Source organism: Scyliorhinus torazame, chromosome 5, assembly GCF_047496885.1.
Source record: "Scyliorhinus torazame isolate Kashiwa2021f chromosome 5, sScyTor2.1, whole genome shotgun sequence".
Classification (NCBI taxonomy): domain Eukaryota; kingdom Metazoa; phylum Chordata; class Chondrichthyes; order Carcharhiniformes; family Scyliorhinidae; genus Scyliorhinus; species Scyliorhinus torazame.
In genome coordinates, this window is record NC_092711.1 from 173916454 (window position 1) to 173940724 (window position 24271).

The window sequence follows — 24271 nt, forward strand, 5'->3', positions numbered from 1 at the left end:
ATGTGTGGGCAAGTAAGACACCGAGGGTTAAGAGACTGTTCCTGGAGCCCAGTCGGGAGGGGGGTGGGCTGGCACTGCCGAATCTGTGTAGTTACTACTGGGCAGCTAATGTGGCAATGATTCGGTAATGGAGGGGGAGGGGCGGAGTGGAAAAGACTAGAGGCGGCGTCATGTGTAGGTACTAGCCTGGAGGCACTGGCGATGGCACCGTTGCCGCTACCGCCGACGCGGTACACCACGAGCCCGGTGGTGGCGGCGACATTGAGGATCTGGGGGCAGTGGAGATGGTACAGGGGGGAGGTGGGGGCCTCAATCTGGTTCCCGATACGGAACAACCATAGGTTTGCACCGGGCAGGATGGATGGCAGATTCCTAAGTTGGCATCGGGCGGGAATCAAAAGGATGGGGGACCTATTCATTGATGGGACTTTTGCCAGTCTGAGGACGCTGGAAGAGAAATTTGGGTTACCCCTGGGAAATGCCTTCAGGTATGTGCAGGTTGGGGTCTGTGAGGGGGCAGGTAGGGGAATTCCCGCTGCTGCCTGCCGTGAGGATACACGACAGGGTGATTTCGGGCGTGTGGGTCAGAGAGGGTAAGGTCTGGGCAATATACCAGGAGCTGCAGGAGGCGGAGGGAGCCTCGGTGGAGGGGCTGAAGGGCAAGTGGGAGGAGGAGCATGGCGAGGAGCTCGATGAGGGCCTGTGGGCTGACGCCCTGGGCAGGGTTAATTCCTCCTTGTGTTGCGCCAGACTCAGCCTGATCTCGTTTAAAGTGTTACGCAGGGCGCATATGATAGGGGCCGAGGATGTGTAAGTTTTTTTGGGTAGAGGACAGGTGTGTGAGGTGCTCGGGGAGCCCAGCAAACCACGCCCATATGTTCTGGGCGTGCCCGGCGCTGGCGGGGTTTTGGAGGGGCTTCACAAAGGCTATGTCCAAGGTCTTGGACACTCGGGTAAAACTGAGCTGGGGATAGCAATATTTGGGGTGTCAGACGAGCCGGGAGTACAGGAGCCGAAAGAGGCCGGAGTTCTGGCCTTTGCCTCTTTGGTAGCCCGGAGAAGGATCTTACTAATGTGGAGGGACGCGAAGCCCCCAAGCTTGGAGGCTTGAATCAATGACATGGCGGGATTTCTCAGGTTGGAAAGATAAAGTTTGCCTTGCGAGGGTCTGTGCAAGATTCTCCAGACGGTGGCAACCGTTCCTAGACTTTCTCACGGAACGTTAGGTGGAGGTCAATAGCAGCAGCAACACTGGGTGGGGGGGGGTGTTCTTGTTTTGGTTTATGTAAGGGGCATTTGTCCCATTTTTATTCTTAATTTGTTAAATTGTTTAAGGGTTAGAGGATTAAGATGCTTTGTTTGTTGGCGTATTGCCCTGTTTATTTCTCTATTGTATATTTTCTTTCCTTTTTGTAGTGTTTTGTAAAAATTATTGAAAAACATTGAATAATCATAATTTTAAAAAATAAATAAATAACAGATTAATTTGCATTTATACAGCACATTTAATGTAATTAAATTTCCCAAGGTGTTCCACAAGGACATTGTAAATCCAGGTTTCACAAATGATTTGATAAAATTGTCCAAGCTCATGATCATGACAGAAAATACTGCTTCTCCCTGTCTCTGCCTCCACACACTCCTCCCTATTGATTGTAACACTAATTCATCCCATTTATCCTCCTCCTGCTTTTCCCCCAATTCGCCTCCCCTGAAGATGCTGACTCTCGGGTTCAGTTTCACACTCCCCAATATGTCTAAATCGTTACAGCTGAAGTTAACAAAAAATTGTGCTAAGGGGAGTCACAAAATCCAGTGACTACCCACATGTACTCTGTGTCTGGAATGGGGGCACTGCTCGCCACTCCCTCTTTTCATCCCAGTCCCAGACGTTTGTAGACTGGGCTCCGGATGGGTAATGGCGGCTTAATCTCCCATAGTCCCCAGCGCCGGGGAAACCGCTCCATCCACCGCGGGGGGCGGGGCCATAACGAGAGGAGAAGAGGCGCATGCGTGGTGGTGATTATTCCCTCGGGTCAAAGGAGCATCGATGACCACGTGACACCCGTTGCCCATTGTCTTCAGGCAGGCGGCCAGCAACCAATGGAAAGATTGGAGGACCGGAAGGACTCTAGTCCTCCAGCTATTGAGAGCGGGGGATTTGTCTGGATGACATTTGAGCTTCACAAAGACTGAAGCTCCATCCTGTGCCCAACATCTGTGCGTATAACACTTTATTTTCTCCACTTTTCCATTTCTTTAATCATTCTGGCCTTCAATTGGTCCCTTGCAGCAACGTTATATTCCAGAAGAGAAAATGCTGGAAAATCTCAGCAGGTGTGGCAGCAACTGAAAGGAGAGAAAAGAGTTGACATTTAGAGTCCAGATGACTCTTTGTCAAAGCTAAAAGGCGTTGATATTTATACTGTAGTGTGACGGAATGAAAGATGAGTCATAGCCGCAGAAACAAAGCAAAAAGAGTGCTAATAGCTACAGAAACCAAGGGGAAAGAGTGCTAATGATAGTCCCCAGAGAGAATAAAAGATGTGAAAGGTCAAACAGCCGAGAAACTAAAATCAGAGGGAAAGGTGTGACAGATACAGATGTGGGGAGAAGGGGGACATGGGTGGGAGAGAGGTAAAATGAGAGAAAGGGGGAAGCAAAGGGGAGAAAAGGTAAGGAAAGAGAATAAGATTGGGGGGAAAATATATATGAAGAAAGAAATAAAAGGTAAAAGACAGTTAAAATGAGATGGAATTAAAACGAAAAGGGTCGAGGTGGGTAGAGCTAATCATCTGAAGTTGTTGAATTTGATGTTCAGACCGGAAGGCATGTCTAACCGGAAGGTGAGATGCTGCTCCTCCAATATGCGTTGAGCTTCTCTGGAACATTGTAGCAGGCCAAGGACAGGGCATGGGAGCAGGGTCTTGTGTTAAAATGGCGAGCAATGGGAAGGTCAGGGTCCTGAATGCACACAGACTGAAGGTGCTCAGCAAAGCGATCACCCAGTCTACGTTTGGTCTCTCCGACATAGAGGAGACGACATTGGGAGCAGTGAATGCAATCAACCAAATTGAAAGGGGTGCAAGTGAAACACTGCTTAACTTGGAATGAGTGTTTTGGGCCTGGGATGTTAAGCATGGAAGAGGTAAAGGGGCAGATGTTACACCTGTGATTGCATGAGAAGGTGCCATGGGTGATGGGAGAGGTGTTAGATATGATGGAGGAGTGGACTAGACTATCCTGAAGGGAACGGTCTCTGCGGAATGCTGACAGCGGGCGGAAGGAAAGATGTGTTTGGTGGTGGCATCACGCTGGAGTTGGCGAAAATGGTGGAGGATTATGCTTTGCATATGGAGGCTGGTGGGATGAAATGTGAGAACGAGGGGGACTCTATCCTTGTTCTGGGAGGGAGGGGGCGAGGGTAGTGGCGCGGGAGATGGACCGCATGTTGCTGAGGGTCCTGTCCACAATTGTCGGTGGGAAATCATGGTTGAGGAAGAAGGAACACATTTTCGAAGCACCTTTGGAAAGTGCCATCATCGGAACAAATGCGATGGCGAAGGACCTGCGAGAAAGGGATGGAGCCTTTACAGAATTTAGGGTGCGAAGAGCTGTAGTCCAGATAGCTGTGGGAGTCCGTGGGCTTGTAATTGACATTAGTGGATAGACTATTGCCGGAAATGGAGACAGAAAGGTCAAGGAAGGGAAGAGAAGTGTCTGAGATGTCTGAGGGGTGGAAACTGGAAGCGAAGTTGATGAATTTTTCAGATCTGGACGAGAGCTTGAAATGGCACCAAAATAGTCATCAATGTATTGGTAAAGGAGTTGTGGGAGGGGACCTGGGTCAGCCTGGAACAAGGAATGTTCCACATACCCCATAAAAAGGCAAGCGTAGCTAGGATCCATGCAGCTACTCATTGCTTCACCTTTGATTTGGAGAAAGTGGGATGAGTTGAAGGAGAAGTTGTTGAGAGATAGAACGAGTTCAGCCAGGCGGAGGAGAGTAGATGGGAATTGTTAAGGCCTCTTTTCAAGAAAGAAGCGCAGAGCTCTCTACACCATCACCCCACACCAGGATGGCCTTTGGGAATGACTCTAAAGTCGGCCTTTTTCTTTGTCCAACAGGCCAAGTATTTGCTCGGCTTATTCCCAAACTCGTACAACTTCTGCCTCACAAACTCTCAACTTTTCTCGACCTGCTGAGTCGATAGGAGTCCAAAGCCACTCTTGCTGCGTTAACCTCCTTCAGTAATAGCTTACTAGGGCCCTCCATATGATTCTCCTCCACCTTCACCAAACAAACCTCCAGACGCCGCTGGTTCTCCAGCATCCTGCACCCTTCATTAGCAGTGTGAGAAATGATCAGCCTCGAGCATAAACGTCACACGTCCTCCACAAAATGGAGGGGGAAATCCCAGGGTTTGAGTTAACCAAAAGGGAGACCTCGTATCTCGTTTTTGTGGCTGCCAAAAAATCCTGGAAGAACTAAATCCTCAGTCCCTCATGGAGCCGGGTCCCAAATGACCTTACCCGTCTCCAGGACCCTCTGGTGATCTTTCAAGTTGTGGAAGGGAATGATTACAGGCCTGGGATGAAAACTATCCCTCGGCCTCAAAGACAGGATCCGATGCCCTTTCTAATTTGAAACACCCAGGCTTCACATCTATCTTGAGAAAATGTGGCAGCCAGTCCTCGGAGAACCTAACAGGAACCTTATCCTCCACACCTTCTGGCAGGCCGACGACTTGGATGTTCTTTCTCTCACCCTCGGTTCTCCAAGTCCTCCAGGAGTCCACCACACCACTCAGCCGGTTTTCCAAGGATTGAATTCTTGCCTCTGCCGAGGAGGCATCTTGCTCAACGTTCAGGATTCTCGCCTCCGGATCATCGAGCCTCTTCATGGTGTTTTGCAGCTCGGCCTCGTGAGCTCACAGATATTGAGCCAGCTCACTCAGCCTCTGATCAATAACACGGAGAATGTCGGCAGTCATCATTTTCACCGCCTCCGAGAGAGTCCCGGAGAGCGCGGGGTCGAGGGACCTCCTGAGGGTCAGGGTGCCATGTTCAAAATGCGGCTCCACCCCCACTGAATCCGCCTGCACTCTTTTATCGATAGATTTCTTTTTTTAAATAAAATTTAGAGTACCCAATTATCTCTTTATTCCAATTAAGGGGCAATTTTGCATGGCCAATCCACCTACCCTACACATCTTTGGGTTGTGGGGGTGAAACCCACACAGACATGGGGAGAATGTGCAAACTACACACGGACAGTGACCCAGGGTCGGGATTCGGACCCGGGTTCTCAGCACTGCAGTCCCAGTGCTAACCACTGTGCCACGTGCAGCCCAATCAATAGATTTCTTGACATATTTCGGCATAATCTCACCAAAACCAATCCTGAAGTCTTCCAGGGACATGAGAACAAATATTAATTCTGGCATTAATTAGATGAATGCCGGGAAATCAGGATAAATGACGGATTATAGGCGAGTGGCACCAGAACCTGCGGAAAAGCCGCTTCACGTGGTCCCCCCCCAGACAGATTTCTGATTGGCGAGGGAGTCAAGCGTCATGGGAAACCGGCAGGAAAATGGAGAGAAAGCTGAGATGAGGAGGGATTTCCTCACTCGAGGATGTAACACAAGTGCAAGGCAATGGCCATCTCCTGCAAGATGAGAATAATAATCTTTATTGTCACAAGTAGGATCACATTAACACTGCCATGAAGTTACTGTGAAAAGCCCCGAGTCGCCACATTCCGGCGCCTGTTCGGGTACACAGAGGGAGAATTCAGAATGTCCAAATTACCTGACAACACGTCTTTCAGGATTTGTGGGAGGAAACCGGAGCACCCGGAGGAAACCCACGCAGACACGGAGAACATGCAGACTCCACGCAGACGGTGGCCCAAGCCTTGAATCAAAGCTAGGACCCTGGAGCTGAGAAGCAACAGTGCTAACCACTGTGCTACCCTTACATCTAACCACCGCTCCTTGACATGCAATGGCATTACCATCGCTGAATCCCCCACAAACAACATCCTGGGGCTTACTATTGATCAGAATCTGAAGTGGACTAGCCATATTAGTACTGTGGTTACCAGGGCAGGTTAAAGGCTGGGAATTATTTTTCTTACTAAATATTTTTATTCTCCTTTTTCACATTTTCATCCAAATTTACACCCACCGACAAACAATCAACAGTAACAAATATAATGTCAATCCCCTGGCCAACAATTCCTCCCTCCCACCAACCCCCAAACAACCCTCAACATTTTAAATACAAACATCAAAGAAAAGGATTCAGGAATTCACCATACAACCCCATACATAGTCACCAACAACATACACAGTCCAACCCCACCCCAACACCCCCACTCCACTCTTTTGTTCAATGTCATCCAATTTTTGAAAGTGCATAATAAACACATGAATTGTACAATCCTTCCACCCTTCCCTTCAACTCAAACTTCACTTTTTCGAGTGTTAAAAACTCCAACAGATCCCCCCGCCACGCCAGGGCACAGGGTGGAGAAACTGACCTCCACCCCACCAGGATCCGCCTTTGGGCGATGAGCGAGGCGAAGGGTAAAACATCTGCCTCCGCACCCGCTTCCAACCCTGGCCGATCCGATACCCGAATATGGCCTCCAGAGGACCCGGCTCATGCCTCACATGTACCACCTTCAAAATTACCTTGAACACCTCCCGCCAATACCCCTCCAGCTTTGGACAGGATCAAAACATATGAACGTGGTTTGCGGGTCCCCCCCCCCGCCCCCCCCAACGTTCACAAACATCCTCTACCTCCTCAAAGAGTCGGCTCATCATCACCTTTGTGAGGTGCGCCCGATACACCACGTACAGCTCTATCAGCCTCAACCTCGCGCACAAAGTTGAGGCATTTACCCTCCAGAGCACCTCACACCACAACCCCTCCTCCATGCTCTCTCCCAGCTCTTCCTCCCACTTTGCCTTAATCCCCTCCAGTGGGCCTTCTGTTCTCCTCAAATCGCCCCATAAATTGCCAACACCACCCCCTTCTCCATTCCCGGAAAGCTCTGTATCTCCTTCTTAGCGAAATAAAGGCTGGAAATCCTACAGCGAGTAACTCACAACCTGACCTCCCAGATCTTGTCCAAACATCTACAAGGCACAAGTCAGGAGTATAATGGAATACTCTCCACTTGCCTGGATGAGTGCAGCTCCAACAACACTCGAGCAGCTCGACACCATCCAGGACAAAGCAGCCAGGTTGATTGCTCCTCTGTCCACAAACATTCAAACCCTCCACCACTGACGAACAGTGGCAGCCGTGTGTACCATTTACAAGATACACTGCAGTAAGTCGCCAAGGTTCCTCAGACAGCACCTTCCAAAGCCACGACCACTACTATCTAGAAGGACAAGAGCAGCAGATACCTGGGAACCTCACCCCCTGGAGGTTCCCCTCCAAGTCACTCACCAGACCGACTTGGAAATATATCGCCGTACCTTCACTGTCGCTGGGGCAAAATCCTGGAACTCCTCCCTACCAGCACAGTGGGTGTACCTACACCTGAGGGACTGCAGATGTTCAAGAAGGCAGCTCACCACCACCTTCTGAAGGGCAACTAGGGATGACAAAGAATACTGGCCTAACCAGCGGCCCCCAAATCCCCGTCAATGAATTGATTAATTTTTTTAAATACCCAATTTTCTTTTCCAATTCAGGAGAAATTTAGCATGGCCAATCCACCCACCCTGCACATGGGTTGTGGGGGTGAGACCATGCAGACACTGGGAGAATGTGCAGACTCCACATGGACAGTGACCTGGGGCCGGGATCGAACCCGGGTCCTCGGCACCGAGAGGCAGCAGGGCTAACCGTTGTGCCACTGTGCTGCCCCCATCAATACATTTAAAGGAAATGTGGTGAAGCTTTGGAATTCTCTACCCCAGAGGACTGTGGAACCTCAGTCATCAAATATTTTCAGGGCAGTTTGATAGGTTTCTAGGTAGTGAAGTTATTGAGGGATATGGGGGATGGCGTGGAAAAATGGTGCTGGGCGGCAGGGTACCAGAGTGGTTAGCACTGTTGCTTTGACTGTACCTCCTGTTTGTTATGGTCTCTGTGCTTAGGACAGGAAGCAGTGAGCATGGATCTGTCAATCAGCCTGAATCAGCACCTTCAGGAGAATTGGGAGGGTGAATATTAGATACAGCAGAGTGAGAATGGAGGGAGAGTGAGTGGGATGGAGATTTACAGCTTTTGGGGAATGAGAGGAAAGAATGTTTCATAGAAATTAAAATAATCTGTTCTGAATTTCTATCCTGTACTGACTGTGATGTATTTTGTAAACTCATTTTACAGGATGTTAAAAGGAGAGGATTTACAGACGGAAATCTCAAACATCATGTTTAGATCTGACAGAGTCACTCGGTTCATTGGCCATTAAATCGGGAAGGAGGAATGTTCGCCCGACATGTTGGCTTCAAAAGATTTTAAACATCGGTGTGACTGGAAAATCACCGAGACACACACACACCCGAGTGAGAGTGTTCCAGAGCACTGACTGTGGAAAGAGCTTTAACCAGTTACACAGCCTGAAAACACATCACACCATTCACAGCGGGGAGAGACCGTACACGTGTTCTGTGTGTGGACGAGGCTTCAACTGATTGTCCGACTGGAGAGACAAGAGGAGACCCAAAACATGGGGAAACGGTGGAAATGTGGGGACTGTGGGAAGGGATTCAGGGTTCCATCTGCGCTGGAGGCTCATCGACACATTCACACTGGGGAGAGGCTCTTCACCTGCTCTGTGTGTGGGAAGGGAGTCACTCAGTTATCCCATCTGAAGTCACACCAGCGGGTTCACACCAGGGAGAGGCCGTTCACCTGCTCAGACTGTGAGAAGACATTCAGTCACTCATCCACCCTGCAGACGCACTAGCGAGCACACACTGGGGAGAGACCGTACACCTGCTCTCAGTGTGAGAAGGGATTCCCTCAGTTATCCAGCCTGAACTCACATCAGCGAGTTCACACTGGGGAGAGGCCATTCACCTGCCCTCAGTGTGGGAAGGGATTCACTCAGTCATCCAACCTCAAGTTACATCAGCGAATTCACACTGGGGAGAGACCGTTCACCTGCTCTCAGTGTGGGAAGGGATTCTGTGTTTCCTCGAACTTGCTAAGATACCAACAAGTTCACAATTGATTACAGGGGTAGGATTCTGTTGTTATTGTTTCTGCTTCAATTACACCCAGAACAGCATTTTGTTCATTCTGACAGTTGGTCGATGGGGAGGGTTGGAGGGTTTCTTTCTGCTGGACTTGCCGGTCTCACGACTTTGCCTCCAATGGGCTGATGCTCTCTGAACCTTCTTGCGAATACCTGGTTTGAAGTTTCACAAGAATCAGAAGAGTGAAAGGGAGTTTTGAAGTTTAAGACTATTTGTTTCCATTTCTGTTTGGAAGCCCCAGAACCATGCCACGTTGCCATGAAGAGGGACTATGGTGGTTACATGGTTCTTTTGTTTAGTTTATTTGGGTGTTTCTCACTGTGAAAAACTGAGTATGCGGGGCTCAGGGTATGAGGGAATAAGGTGTCTGAGGTGGGCTGGGAAAATACATTAAAAGGTATGATGGGAGATAGCTATTATTTAAGGAATTATTACATATTTACAAGGGGATTGGTTAGTTCAGTTGGCTGGATGGCTGGTTTGTGATACTGAGCGACACCAACAGCTTGGGTTAAACTGCCGTACCGGCTGAGGTTATCCATGAAGGCCCCGTCTTCTCAACATTGCCCCTCGCCTGAGGTGTGGTGATCCTCGGATCAAATCACCACCAAGCAGCTCTCTCGCTCTCTCTTTCTCAGGAGAGAGAAGCCTGTGGTCCTCTGGGACTTTGGCGACTTTCACATAATGTATGACAAATATAAATTAATTTAAGGAATAAATATCCAACAGTAATAGTGATGCAATGGTGCCGAGGGGATTTTCACAGTAGTTTCTTTTGACAATAATAAAGATTATTATTATAACAGGAAACATTAAAGATTCCATTACATGAAAAGAAGGGGCTCATAAAATGGCCAAAATAGGTAATAAGCCTGAGGATTGGGAACTTGTTTTAGAATTCAGCAAAGGAGGATCAAGAAACTGATAAAAAGAAAATAGAATATGAGAACAAACTGGCAAGAAACATTAACAAAAGGACTGGAACAGCTCCTATAGGAATGTGAAAAGGAAAAGATTAGCAAAGACCAATGTGGTCCATTCCAGACAGAGACAGGAGAGTTTATGATGGGGAATAAGGAAATGGCAGGGAAACTAAACAATGTGTGTCTGTCTTCACGGAGCAAGATACAGAAATTGTTCTAAAAACACCAGAGAACCAAGGGACCAGTGAGCACGAGGAACTGAAAGAGATTAGTATTAGTGAAAAAGTAGTACTGGAGAAATTAATGTGGTTGAAAGTTAATAAATCCCCAAAAGCTGATGCTCCACATCCCAGAGAGTTGAAAGAGGCGGCTGTAGAGATAGAGGATACATTGGTGATCATCTTTCACAATTCTGTAGATTCTGGAATGGTTCCTGCAGATTGGAAGGTGGTAAATGTAACCCCACAATTTAAGGAGAGAGAGAGAAAACAGGGAACTACAGACCCATTAACCTGACATCATTGGAGGAAAAATGCTACAATCTATTATAAAGGATGTGATAACATATGAATTAGGAGCAGGAGTAGGCCACTCGGCCCCTCGAGCCTGCTCCACCATTCATTACATCCTGGCTGATCTGATTATAACCTCAACTCCACACAGGCCCCTTAGAAATTAAATCTGCGGAGATAGTTATGGGGAATAAGGAAATGGCAGAGGAGTTAAACAGATATTTTGCATTACTCTTTATGGTTGAAGAGACTTCAAATATTCCATTAATACTAAAGAATATGGAGGAGGAATTAAATACCAATACCAGAGACGCAGTATTCAACAAACTAATGCGGCTAAAGACAGATAAGTACCCTATCCCTGATGACTTACACCTTAGGATCCTAAAGAAATGCCTACAGAGATAGTGTCAGCAGTTTTGGCCCCCTTATTTAAGGAGAGATATTATTTTATTGGAGGAGGGTTAGAGAAGATTCACTATGATGATCCCCGGTATGAAGGGATTGTTTTAGGAGCAAAGGTTAAACAGGTTTGGACTCTACTCATTGGAATTTAGAAGATTGAGAGGTGATCTCATTGAAACATACAGGATTCTTCAGGGGCTTCACAGGGTAAATGCTGAGAGGATGTTTCCCCTCGTGGGAGAGTCTAGGCCCAGAATAAAGAGATGTAAATTTGAGACTGAGATTAAGAGGAATTTTTTCTCTGAGGGTTGTGAATCTGTGGAACTGAAATCTGTGGGGACAGAGTCCCTGTGTATATTTAAAGCTGAGATAGATTCTTGATCAGTGAGGGAATCAAGGATTCCAGGGAAAGGGCAGGAAAGTGGATGAGAGAAATGTTGAATCAGCCATGATCCTATTTAAAGGCTGAACAGCATCCTCTTCTTCCTATTTCATATCGTCATATGATGGTCTTCGCCCCACCTATTGTCCCAATAACCTTTCACCCTCTTGCTTAACACTAATCTATCCAGCTCTGCCTTCTAAATATTCAAAGACTCTGCTTCCACTGCCCTTAGGAAGAGAGTTCCAAAGACTCAGCACCCATTGCGAGAAAAAAAGTTATTCTCTGCCTTAAAGGGGCAAGTTGCTACTTTTTAAAAATTCCAATTAAGGGGCAATTTAGTCTGGCCAATCCACCTACCCTGCAAATCTTTGGGTTGGGGGAATGAGACCCACGCAGACACGGGGAGAATGTGCAAACTTTACACAGGCAGTGACTTGGGGCTGGGATCAAATTTGGGTCCTCAATGCCGTGAGGCAACAGTGCTAACCAGTGTTGTTACTTTAAGAAGACTTCAATTTCTAGATTCTCTCACAAGAGGAAACATCCTTTCCACATCCAACATCAAGGTTCAATCAAGTCACCTAAACTCCATCGGACACAAGCCCAGCCTGTCCATTCATTCCTCATAAGATAACCTCCCTACTTTTGTATTCCATTCCCCTCACAATAAACAATGACATTCTATTAGCTTTCCTAATTACTTGCTGTACCTTTATACTCACCTTTTGTGATTCATGCTCTTGGACACCCAGATCCCTCCGAATCTCCGAGCTCTGCAATGAATACAAATCTTCAAGTAATAACTTTTCCTACATTGCACTCCATTTGGGAAATTTTATACCGCTCATTTAACATATATTTTTGTAACCTCCTTATGTCCTCTTCACAATTTAATTTCCTACCTATCTTTGTATCATTGTAACATAGGAGCAGGAGTTGGCCATTCAGCCCATTGAGCCTGCTCCACCATTCAATACGATCATGGCTGATCATCCACTTCAATGCCTTTCCCCCCACACTATTCCCATATCCCTTTGTGTTATTGACATTCAGAAATCTGTCAGTTGGGCGGCACGGCGGCGCAGTGGTTAGCACTGCTGCCTCACAGCGCCAAGGACACGAATTTGATCCTGGCCCTGGGTCACTGTCCATGCGGAGTTTGCACATTCTCCCCATGTCTATGTGCGTCTCACCCCCAGAACCCAAAGATGTGCAGGGTAGGTGGATTGATACTGGTTCTTCCAAATCAGTCCATAATTTTCCATGTTTTAAAATTCTATTTGGAATAATTGATTCTATAAGCTTGCCCACCAATGATGTTAAACTAACTGATCTGCAATTGCTGGGGCTATCCTTATTGAACAAATGCATAAGATTTGTAATTCTCCAGTCATCTGGCACCTCCAGCAAAGACTGGGAAATTATTGCCAGCTCCACTGTAATTTACATTCTCACTTTAACATTTCCTCCTTATCAATTAAAAATAATAATTTTTATTATTGTCACAAGTAGGCTTTAACATTGCATTGAAGTTACTGTGAAAATCCCCTCGTCGCCACACTTCGGAGCCTGTTCTGGTACACGGCGGGAGAATTCAGAATGTCCAATTAATCTAGCAAGCATGTCCTCCGGGACTTGTGGAAGGAAACCGGAGCACCTGGAGGAAACCCACGGAGACACAGGGAGAACATGCAGACTCTGCACAGGCAGGGACCCAAGCCGGGAATCAAACCCGGGACCCTGGCGCTATGGAGTAACAGTGCTACCGTGCCGCTCTGGCGACAAAGTTTCTTAATCTGCCTCCATGGCCTGGGTAGCCTCTTTAGCCTCTATATCCTTGGTAAAGACAGACAGTGACTTTAGTTTCATTTTGAACAGGGTGTCAGTTACTGTGTCTCATTCTTGAAAAGCTCTTTCTTCACATTTAAACAGGTAATGGTAAGTGGGGGGGGGGGGGGGGGGGGAAATGATACGCAGTGACCCCAAAACAAGGTACTGTCGACATTCAGATAAAAGCAAATTACGACAGATGCTGGAATCTGAAACAAAAGCAGTAAAAACTCAAGTATTTCAGCAGGTCTGACAGCATCTGGGGAGAGAAAGGGAGCTAATGTTTCGAGTATGGATGGCTTTGACAAAGAGTCATCCAGACAAAATATTCGCTCCCTTTTCTCTCCACAGATGCTGTCAGACCTGCTGAGATTGTCCAGCATATTCTGTTACTGTAGACATTCCCTGTCTGCCCAGTTCTATTTTGAAGTCAGCCCCTGAATTGTGTGGACATGGTTTCAGATTTCCACATTTGAAGAACAAACGGTGAAATATTTGCTCCACACCCACAGGGTCTCATCTGTTTAAAGTCACAAACAGAAAGGTGCAGTTTTCTCCTGGAGTTTGAGACAGATAAGCTTTCAAAATGATGCCGAGTTTCAACCAATGAGGAAGATCCGAGCTCAGGCCCGCCCCTCATTCACTCTGATTGGTTGGTGGATCAGCCGCTCCTGTTCAGGCAGCCAGGTCCGTCCCCTCTTCGTATTGGTCTAGAGCTGCTGTCAATCAACCTGGCATTGTGATGCAGAGCATGCGCAATGCGGCTGCTATAGTTGGGCACCAGTGCGCAGGCGAGGGAACGGAGTTTGGAGCATGCGCAATTCCAGTGTAGGCCTCGGGAAGGGACTCCTTTGTCCCGGAGAAACGGAGTCAGCGTCAGGCGGTGGGTGGGAGGATCCGCAAACCCTTCAGAATCATTGTCAGCTCCCTGGTTTGCAGCTGCCGGGAACAGGCCCAGGTTAACCCTCCTACTTCAGCGACTGGAGGATGGTTCACACGGGGGACAGTAAATAAGAGCTGACACTTTGGACTCAAATCAATGAGGATTCTGATCTCTGGAAAGGAAGGAAACCCTGGGAGGTGGGCGGGGAGGATTCACAAACACCCGCTGGAGGCCCCAAACCCCCAATAGGAACCTGCAGGTCCCGAGTTTGCAGCTCCTGGGGCTTGTTTACTTCTTGTGTGTCCCAGTGAGCCGGCATCAGGGTCCCAGTGACCAGGACAGAAAATGAGTGATTAATTGATTTTATTCTCACTTTGCAAAGAGGCTTGAGAATTGAACACAGCCAGAGTGGAGGCAGGAGGTAAACTGTCAGGAAAATAATTGTGAAGGTGCTGTGCTGGGTTTGACGGGCTGACCAACTCTCATGGTGAAAATTAAGGGTGGTGTTTGCCAGAGCTGTTGGAACATAGAAGCGGTAAGGAACATGGTTCTGTGCAGTGACAAAGGTCCAATTTGTAGGACAGCCAGCATCCAGGCAGCATGCAGACTGGGACAGTGGACTCAGATACATTTCTGTAAAATATGGGACTATTAGTCACCCTGGGATTTGCATTCAGCGTGGGGAGCAAGAGAGTGTATGGGTTTACTGTTTTGCAGGTACAAATGAGGAAAATATGTCGTATAGAAAATAGAATTGTATTTTCAGGATTTCTCTCTATAGAACGTTTTGTAAACTTCTTTTCCAGGGCATTAGAATGTGTGGATTTACAGATAGGAAGCTCTAACTGAACATCACAGTACCTGATCTGACAGAGTCACTGAGTCGCCATGGCCAGAATATCATTAGTCATTGAATTTGGAAGGAGAAAGGTTTGTGTGTTCTTTCTGTGTGACACCATTTCAGACATCATTGTGACTGGAAAAGCATCAGGACACACACTGTAGTGAAAGTGTTCCGGTACATTGACTGTACAAATAGCTTTAACCAGTGAAACAGCCTGTAAAAAAAAAAATCACACGATTCGCAGCAAGGAGAAACCGTACAGGTGTTCTGTGTGTGTGGACAAAGCTTCAACGGACTGTCCAAACTGGAGAGATATGAGGAAACTGGCACCATGGAGAAACCGTGGAAATGTGAGGACTGTGGTGAAGGATTCAATTCTTCACCCCGGCTGGAAATCCATCGACGCGTTCATACTGGGGAAAGGCCGTTCAGCTGTTCTGTGTGTGAGAGGAGATTCACTCAGTCATCTGCCCTTCGCTTACACCAGCGAGTTCACGCTGAGCAGAAACCATTCAGCTGCACAACCTGTGAAGAGAAATTCAAGTCTTTATCCATCCTCGCTGAACACCAGCAAATTCACACGGGTCAGAAACCATTCATTTGCTTTGTGTGTGGGAAGGGATTCACTCAGGTATTCACCCTCCAGACACACCACCAAATGCACACAAACGAGGAACCATTCAGTTGCATCACCTGTGGAGAGACTTTCAGTCAGTCAACTGACCTCAGTGAGCACCAAGGCACTCACACTGGAGAGAAGCCGTTCTCCTGCTCCGTGTGTGGGAAGGGATTTCCTTGGGCATCCCAATTGCTGACACATCAGTGGGATCACACCGGAGGGAGACGGTTCTCCTGCTCCTTGTGTGGAGCGGGATTCACTCAGTCACAACACCTGCTGAGACACCAGCGAGTTCACAAATGACTGCAGGGATTGGAATCTGCTGTTTTGCTGCTGCTAATCACATCCAGGATTGATAGTCTGACAATATCTGGTTTGATTCTGCTGATGTTAACAATCCCTATAACTGGCTGCAGTTTAATAGTCTGAAAATGTCACTGATTTTTGGGGCTGCAATGTCCCTTTTTAAAATCCCCCCTGTGATCTTTCTCCTCAATTCAAGAACTCTCAACAGGAACACATTTACAGTAAAATTATGAACTTGTACTTCAATCGTGATCTTTGATGCAAATCAGTGTCTAAAAGGTTCCACTGATTGACATCTCCAATTAGAAAGTGCAGATTAATCCTTGCTGACAATTCTTACTGACTCCTTCAGTGTTATGTCAATTATGATATTAAATTGTGAAGGAAGCAAAACAAACAGTGAAATATTATACAGGTACTGTAAAAACGTACATAAAAACCTTAACATCAACATTGATACTGATGAAGTTTGGAAGTCGCTGAGTTGAATCATTTTTGACACAGCAGCAGCAACATTTGGTAAAGGTGGAACCCACAACAAAGACTGGTTCAGACTCACTCAGCCGAGATGACATCTGTCATTGAAACAAAAAGCAAAGTCGACCTGATGTGCAACATAAACCCAACAGCTAGAACACTGCATTACTTGAAGGTAGCCAAGACAGTTGTGTAAATATCAGGGAGATCCTGTGCAAATAAACATTGGACCAGCCTCTGTCAATAATGCCAAGCTGCCTGTGACAATGGAAATCTACGACTGATGGGGTGAAGAGGGATCTTTGTCCGACCATCACCAAAGTTGCCCGGCTGGACTTGGCAGCTGGTGAAGTTCTCACCAACAGAAGTAAACAGATGTCCTGCTGGGTTGATCACGACTGTGAGCTGGACATCTCCCAGATTGTCTCTATTGCAGCTTCCATTGTTGAGTTGGACAAGGAACTCTCACCAGTTGAGCTGGAAAAGGCCATTGATTGCTGAGCAAGCAGAAAGGCACCCGGCAAGGATGGGATTCCAGCTGATCTGCTTACACACGGAAAGTCCCATCGGCTGTCACACCTTCATGACCTCCTCCGTCTCTGATGGGGGACAGAAACCATTCCATACGTGTGATGCAAAATCATCACAATATATAAAATCAGCAGTGACAGAGGAGATTCCAACAACTACAGGGACAACTCGCTCCTTAACATCACTGGGAGGACCTTCGCTAGGGTCATGTCTAAAAGATCCATCTACTTGCAGATTGATGTATCCAGAAGCACAGTGTGGTTTCTCTGCTGACAGGTCTGCAGTGAACATGATCTTCTCCACACACCAGCTACAAGAGAAGTGAACAATTGGTATTTAATCTAAAATGTCTGTGCTGAGAAAAGTGAAACGTGCTGAGTGAAAGTGAACCTTTCAGTGTGAATCACAATTTAATTGTACAATTGGAAACGGCGCCAAAATGTTTGATTCCCTCAAGACAAACTTCAGCCTCACATAGAAACATAGAAAATAGAAGCAGGAGGAGGCCATTCGGCCCTTCGAGCTTGCTCCATCATTCATTATGATCATGGCTGATCATCCAACTCAGTAACCTGTTCCCCGCTTTCCCTCCATATCCTTTGATCCCTTTTGCCCGAAGAGCTGTATCTAACTGCTTCTTGAAAGCAGACAATGTTTGGTCCTCAACTCTTTCTGTGGTAGCGAATTCCCCAGGCTGACCACTCTCTGGGTGAAGAAATTTCTCCTAATTTCTGTCCTAAGTGGTCTACCCCATATCGTTCGACTATGACGCATGGTGCTGGACTCCCTCACCATCGGGAATCCTTCCCGCATTTACCCTGTCTAGTCCTGTTAGATGTTTATAGGTTTCCATAAGTTCCCTTTCATTCTTCTGAACTCCAGCGAACATAATGGTTGAATCTCTCCTCATACGTCAGTCCCACCATCCCAGGAATCAGTCTGGTAAACCTTCACTGCACTCCCTCTATAGCAAGAACATCTGAGGATCCCTTCCTCAGATAAGGAGACCAAATCTGCAGACAATATCCCAGGTGTGGCCTCACCAAGGCCCTGTATAATTGCAACAAGACGTCCCTGCTCCTGTACTCAAATCCTCCTGTTAATAAGGCCAGCATACCATTTTTCTTCTTCAGCACCTGTTGTACCTGCATGCTTACCTTCAGTGACTGGTGTGTGAAGACACCCAGGTCTCATTGCACATTCCCCTCTCTTAATTTATAGTTATTCAGATAATAATCTGCCGTCCTGTTTTTCCTACCAAACTGGATAACCTCATATTTATCCACATTGTACTACATCTGCCATGCATTTTTCCACTCAGCTTGTCCAAATAGCACTGAAGCATCTCTGCATCCTCTCCACAGCTCATCCTACCACATAGTTTTGTGCCATCTGCAAATTTTGGGATATTACATTTATTCCCTCATCTAAATCATGGATATAGTGAATAGCTGAGGTGCTGGTACCGATCCTAGCGGTACCCCACTCGTCACTGCTATTCGGAAAAATACTTGTTTATTCCTACTCTTTATTTCCTGCCTGCCAACCAGTTTTCCATCCATCTCAATATACAATCCCTAAACCCATGCGGTTTAACTTTCTGATGTGGAACTTTGTTGAAAGCCTTCTGAAAGTCCAAATAAACCACATCCACTGGCTTCCCCTCATCAACTACTCATCAGCTACATCCTTGAAGAATTGCAATAGATTTGTCAAGCATGATTTCCCTTTCCCAGGATGGTGTATTGCCTCCCTGGTGCCAGGGTCAAAGATGTCTCTGAACGAACACAGGACATCCTGAAGGGGGAGGGTGAACAGCCAGAGGTCGTAGTATACATAGGTACGAATGACATAGGCAGGAAAAGGGATGAGGTCCTTCAGAAGGAGTTCAGGGAGTTAGGCAGTAAGCTAAGAAGCAGGACCTCTCGGGTTGTAATCTCGGGATTACTCCCTGTGCCATGTGCCAGTGAGGCTAGAAATAGGAGGATAGTGCAGCTAAACCAGTGGTGTAGGAGGGAGGGTTTCAGATTTCTGGGCCAGAGGGATCTCTTTGGAGGCAGGTGCGACCTGTACAAGAAGGACGGGTTGCATCCAAACTTGAAGGGCACCAATATCCTGGCTGGGAGGTTTGCTAGTGTCACTCGGGAGAATTTAAACTAATATGGCAGGGGGTGGGGACCAGAACATTAGCTTAGAACTGTCATAACTGAAGAGGAAATAGAGAACAAAAATAATAGAACATCACCCTCAGGCAGAACAAAAAAGGTGACAAGTGTGAGAAGGGAGGTGGTCAATGCAGGACTGAGGGTATTGTACCTTAATGATCGCAGGATACGGAACAAGATAAATGAGCTTGTTGCGCACATTGAAATTGGCCGGTACGATGTTGTGGGCATCACAGAGACGTGGCTGCAAGGAGATCAGGGTGGGATCTAAATATACAAAGTGCTGGTGGACAAGGATAAGAGTGGACCTCGGTTGAATGTGGTAAATTGGGGGAAGGCTAATTCTAACAATATTAGGCGGGAACTGAAGAACCTAGATTGGGGGCGGATGTTGAGGGTAAATCAACATCTGACATGTGGGAGGCTTTCAAATGTCAGTTGAAAGGAATTCAGGACCGGTATGATCCGGTGCGGAAGAAGGATAAATATGGAAAATTTCGGGAATCTTGGATAACGAAAGATATCGTAGGTCTCGTCAAAAAGAAAAAGGAGGCATTTGTCAGGACTAGAAGGCTGGGAACAGATGCAGCCTGTGTAGAATATAAGGAAAGTACGAAGGTACTTAAGCAAGGAGTCAGAAGGGCTAAAAGGGGTCACGAAAAGTCATTGGCAAATAGGGTTAAGGAAAATCCCAAGGCTTTTTACACGTACATAAAAAGCAAGAGGGTAGCCAGGGAAAGGGTTGGCCCACTGAAAGACAGGCAAGGGAATCTATGCATGGAGCCAGAGGAAATGGACAAGGTACTAAATGAATACTTTGCATCAGTATTCACCAAAGAGAAGGAATTGGTGGATGTTGAGCCTGAAGAAGGGTGTATAGATAACCTGCGTCGCATTGAGATCCAAAAAGACGAGTTGTTGAGCGTCTTGAAAAATATTAAGGTGGCTAAGTCCCCAGGACCTGATGGGATCTATCCCAGAATACTGAAGGAGGCAAGGGAGGAAATTGCTGAGGCCTTAACAGAAATCTTTGGATCCTCACTGTCTTCAGGTGATGTCCCGGAGGACTGGAGAATAGCCAATGTTGTTCCTTTGTTTAAGAAGGGTAGCAAGATAATCCAGGAGACTACAGGCCGGTGGGCCTTACGTCAGTGGTAGGGAAATTACTGGAGAGAATTCTTCGAGGCAGGATCTACTCCCATTTGGAAGCAAGTGGACATATTAGCGAGAGGCAGCACGGTTTTGTGAAGGGGAGGTCGTGTCTCACTAACTTGATAGAGTTTTTCGAGGTCACAAAGATGGTTGATGCAGGTAGGGCAGTGGATGTTGTCTATATGGACTTCAGTAAGGCCTTTGACAAGGTCCCTCATGGTAGACTGGCACAAAAGATGAAGTCACACGGGATCGGGGTGAGCTGGCAAGATGGATACAGAACTGGCTAGGTCATGGAAGGCAGAGAGTAGCAATGGAAGGATGCTTTTCTGATTGGAGGGCTGTGGACTCGTGGTGTTCCGCAGGGACCATTGCTGGGACCTTTGCTGTTTGTAGTATATATAAATGATTTGGAGGAAAATGTAACTGGTCTGATTAGTAAGTTTGCGGACGACACAAAAGTTGGTGGAATTGCGGATCGCGATGAGGGCTGTCAGAGGATACAGCAGGATTTAGATCGTTTGGAGACTTGGGCGGAGAGATGGCAGATAGCGTTTAATCCGGACAAATGTGAGGTAATGCATTTTGGAAGGTCTAATACAGGTAGGGAATATACAGTGAATGGTAGAGCCCTCAAGAGTATTGACAGTCAGCAAGATCTAGGTGTACAGGTCCACAGGTCACTGCAAGGGGCAACACAGGTGGAGAAGCTAGTCAAGAAGGCAGATGGCATGCTTGCCTTCATTGGCCGGGGCATTGAGTGTAAAAATTGGCAAGTCATGTTGCAGCTGTATAGAACCTTAGTTAGGCCACACTTGGAGTATAGCGTTCAATTCTGGTCGCCACACTACCAGAAGGATGTGGAGGCTTTAGGGAGGGTGCAGACGGGATTTACCAGGATGTTGCTTGGTGTGGAGGGCATAAGCTATGAGGAGAGGTTGAATAAACTTGGTTTGTTCTCATTGGAACAACGGAGGTTGAGGGGCAACCTGATAGAGATCTTCAAAATTATGAGGGGCTTAGAGAGTGGATGGTCAGAATGAAGGGGTCAATTACTAGGGGGCATAGGTTTAAGGTGCGAGGGGCAAGGTTTAGAGGAGATGTACGAGGCAAGTTTTTTACATCGAGAGTAGTGGGTGCCTGGAACTCGCTACCGGAGGAGTTGATGGAAGCAGGGACGATAGTGACGTTTAAGGGGCATCTTGACAAATCCATGGATAGGATGGGAATAGAGGGATACGGACCCTGGAAGTGTAGAAGATTTTAGTTTAGTCGAGCAGCATGGCGACGCAGGCTTGGAGGGCCTAAGGGCCTGTTCCTGTGCTGTCCTTCTCTTTGTTCTTTCATAAATCCATGTTGACTCTGACCAATTCTGCCACTGTTTTCTAAGTACTCCACTATAAAATCTTTGATTATGGACTTTAGAATTTTCCCCACTGCCGTAATCACGTCGATTAATCTATAATTGCATTTTCTTTCTACCTCCCTTTTTAAATAGTGAGGTTACATTAGCCTCCCTCTAATCTGCAGGAACTGTTCCAGAGTCTATACAATCTTGGAAGATGACCACCAATACATCCACTATTCCTTGAGTCACTTCCTTAAGTAGTCTGGTATGTAGATTAGCAGGCCCCGGAGATTTATCGACCTTCAATCTCATCAATGTCCCCAACACCATTTCTCTACTCTGATTTCCATCAGTTCCTCCCCTCTCTGAACCCTGCATTCCCCAACATTTCTGGTATGTTATTTGTGTCGTCCTTTGAGAAAACAGAACCAAAGTATGTATTGAGTTGCTCAGCCATTTGTCTTCACCAATCTCTTGCTCTTCACGTATCTATAGAAACTTTTGCAGTCAGTTTTTTATGTTCCACGTAAGCTTACCCTCGTACGCTATTTCCCCTTAATCAATCTCTTGGTCCTCCTTTGCTGAATTCTAACCTGCTCCCAATCCTCAGGTTTGTTGTTTCTCCTGGCCAATTTGTATGCTTAGTCCTTGGATCTTGGAGTAATGTTTCAGAACTCACAAACTGTGGGAAGCTCCGCCCTCTTTAAGAAGGTTGAAGCTTACCTGTGAAAGCTAATGTTCTTGCTTTATTTTTCTTCAGGTTTATTCCTGTGATTTGGAAAGGTGCCTCAAGGAGAATGGGGGGAAAAAGTTACAATTGGGCAAAGCTGAAACCCCCTTCCCAAAAGAATTGGAAAACAAAGTTTCAAATGCTGTTTGGTTCATCTTTGATCTGAAAAGAAAAGTCACCTAAAGTCAGCACAATTGGGCAGAGTTGGGAATGTTTGCAAACAAACCGAGAAGTTAACCCTTTCCACTGACAGCACGGTGATAATTTGCCTTTTAAAGATTTGGCTTTATCCCATTTCTTATCTTTCAAAACAGGGTGTTTGAGAACGGGAGATATGGGAGTTATCTCCAAACTGATTTCAAATATTTGTGTCTCTGATATACAAAGACAATATTGTGTGAATGCAATACTATTGGACAGTAAAGTTTCTCCAGGACTCCTGAATGAGACTGATAATAATTAATAGGATGGCCCACTCAGAATAAGATCGAGAAAATCACATTACCCAATGGAAATTGGAATAACTCACCCCGGGGAGAGCTCAATAGAATAGATCAATGTTATATCGATGTACATTCTAGTGAAAATCAGTGTAGATCAGACAAATAAATTGATAACTTTCTCTTGGAGATAAATGTGTCCCTGCCTCTGAACTTTAAAAGATAAACTGAATTGATTGGCCATTGACTGAGGCATTGGAGCCATGCAGGGAGAGAGAAGTACAGATTCTCCGACAGAGATCCCCCCCCCCCAAGATCACCTGAAAGTCCAAGAGTGACGTGTATGGCACATGGAGCCTGATACTGGGATACCAGTGTGGGTGTGCTGATGTGGAAATGCATGGTGAAGCTGCACTGAAGAACGGGTCCCAGACATACTCAGCTATTCGATAACAGAACAACATCGAGTGATTAATGTGGTCAGTAAAATGAGACAACATTTTAAATCATTATGATATTGACACATATTCCACTGGAAAACTGACTTTAAAACAATCAGAATATAATTATACACACTTGTATCTGTCAGAGGGAGTGAAATTAAAGTGAAGAGGGATCTAGAATCTGGATTTAGAAAATATCCACAAGGTGGAGGTAGGTGAACAGAGAGCTGGAGAATCTTTAAAGTCCGTGCATGAACTTCTGTTTGAAGCAGATGTATTTTCAACATGCCAATAATTTGGAATGGTGTGAGATGCTCTGCAGCTGGGAAAGATGAATCTAAGTGAACAGTTATCACATTTTACTGGAAAGGTTTTTACTTTTATTCTTGGCGGCAGCTCAAGCATTTGTGTTGCTGATTCTGATAACTTTAGCAGTTTTAGTATGTTATCTAACTGTGTTGTCTATGTAATCAAGAAATTATGAAAACAAGCTTGTGTAGAAATAGGTGGGTTGATCAGAAATCAGTTGAGAGAAGTCAATAAGGATATTCACTTCTCAAGACGGGAAGATTTGTGAGAAATAAATGATAAAATATGAAGGCATTTATTGAATATTATAGGAATAGATCACTGCCTTTCTCGCCTGTGAAGAAATCTTCCACAGCAGCTTGCTGGGTGACAAACACAGGACAGGCCTGTTCTTTCTGCCCAGGACTGGTCTCTAACACAGGCTCTTAAATTGATATTTCTAACCCTGATATGATTGGATGTCAGGATCCATCCGCAAACCATTTGTCTGTGGAAAGGTTAAAACAGGAAGAGATTTCTAAAAAGATCCATACTGGCTTCACACAACACCCACACTGGCTCACAGCAGTGAACCATCCAGAGGAGACTGCAGCCACTAGTAATGGAGACCAGTACTCATTCTGCATAATCCGTCTGTCCTCTGGGACTGGGAAATCATTCTCAGGCTGTATGATGTTTTTTGTGTCCATTGTGCATCATTTTAAAATTTGTTTCTTAATAAACCAGCGTAAAATCA

The 24271-nt window shown here is 46.2% G+C and overlaps 1 long non-coding RNA gene across 1 annotated transcript; it reads left to right on the top strand.

Moving 5' to 3' along the window:
• The first annotated feature begins 14084 nt into the window (after nucleotides 1–14084).
• On the top strand, nucleotides 14085–24271 carry LOC140420720 (uncharacterized). The gene is made up of 2 exons (XR_011946531.1): nucleotides 14085–14888; nucleotides 14978–24271. It is a non-coding gene; the product is annotated as an uncharacterized lncRNA (long non-coding RNA).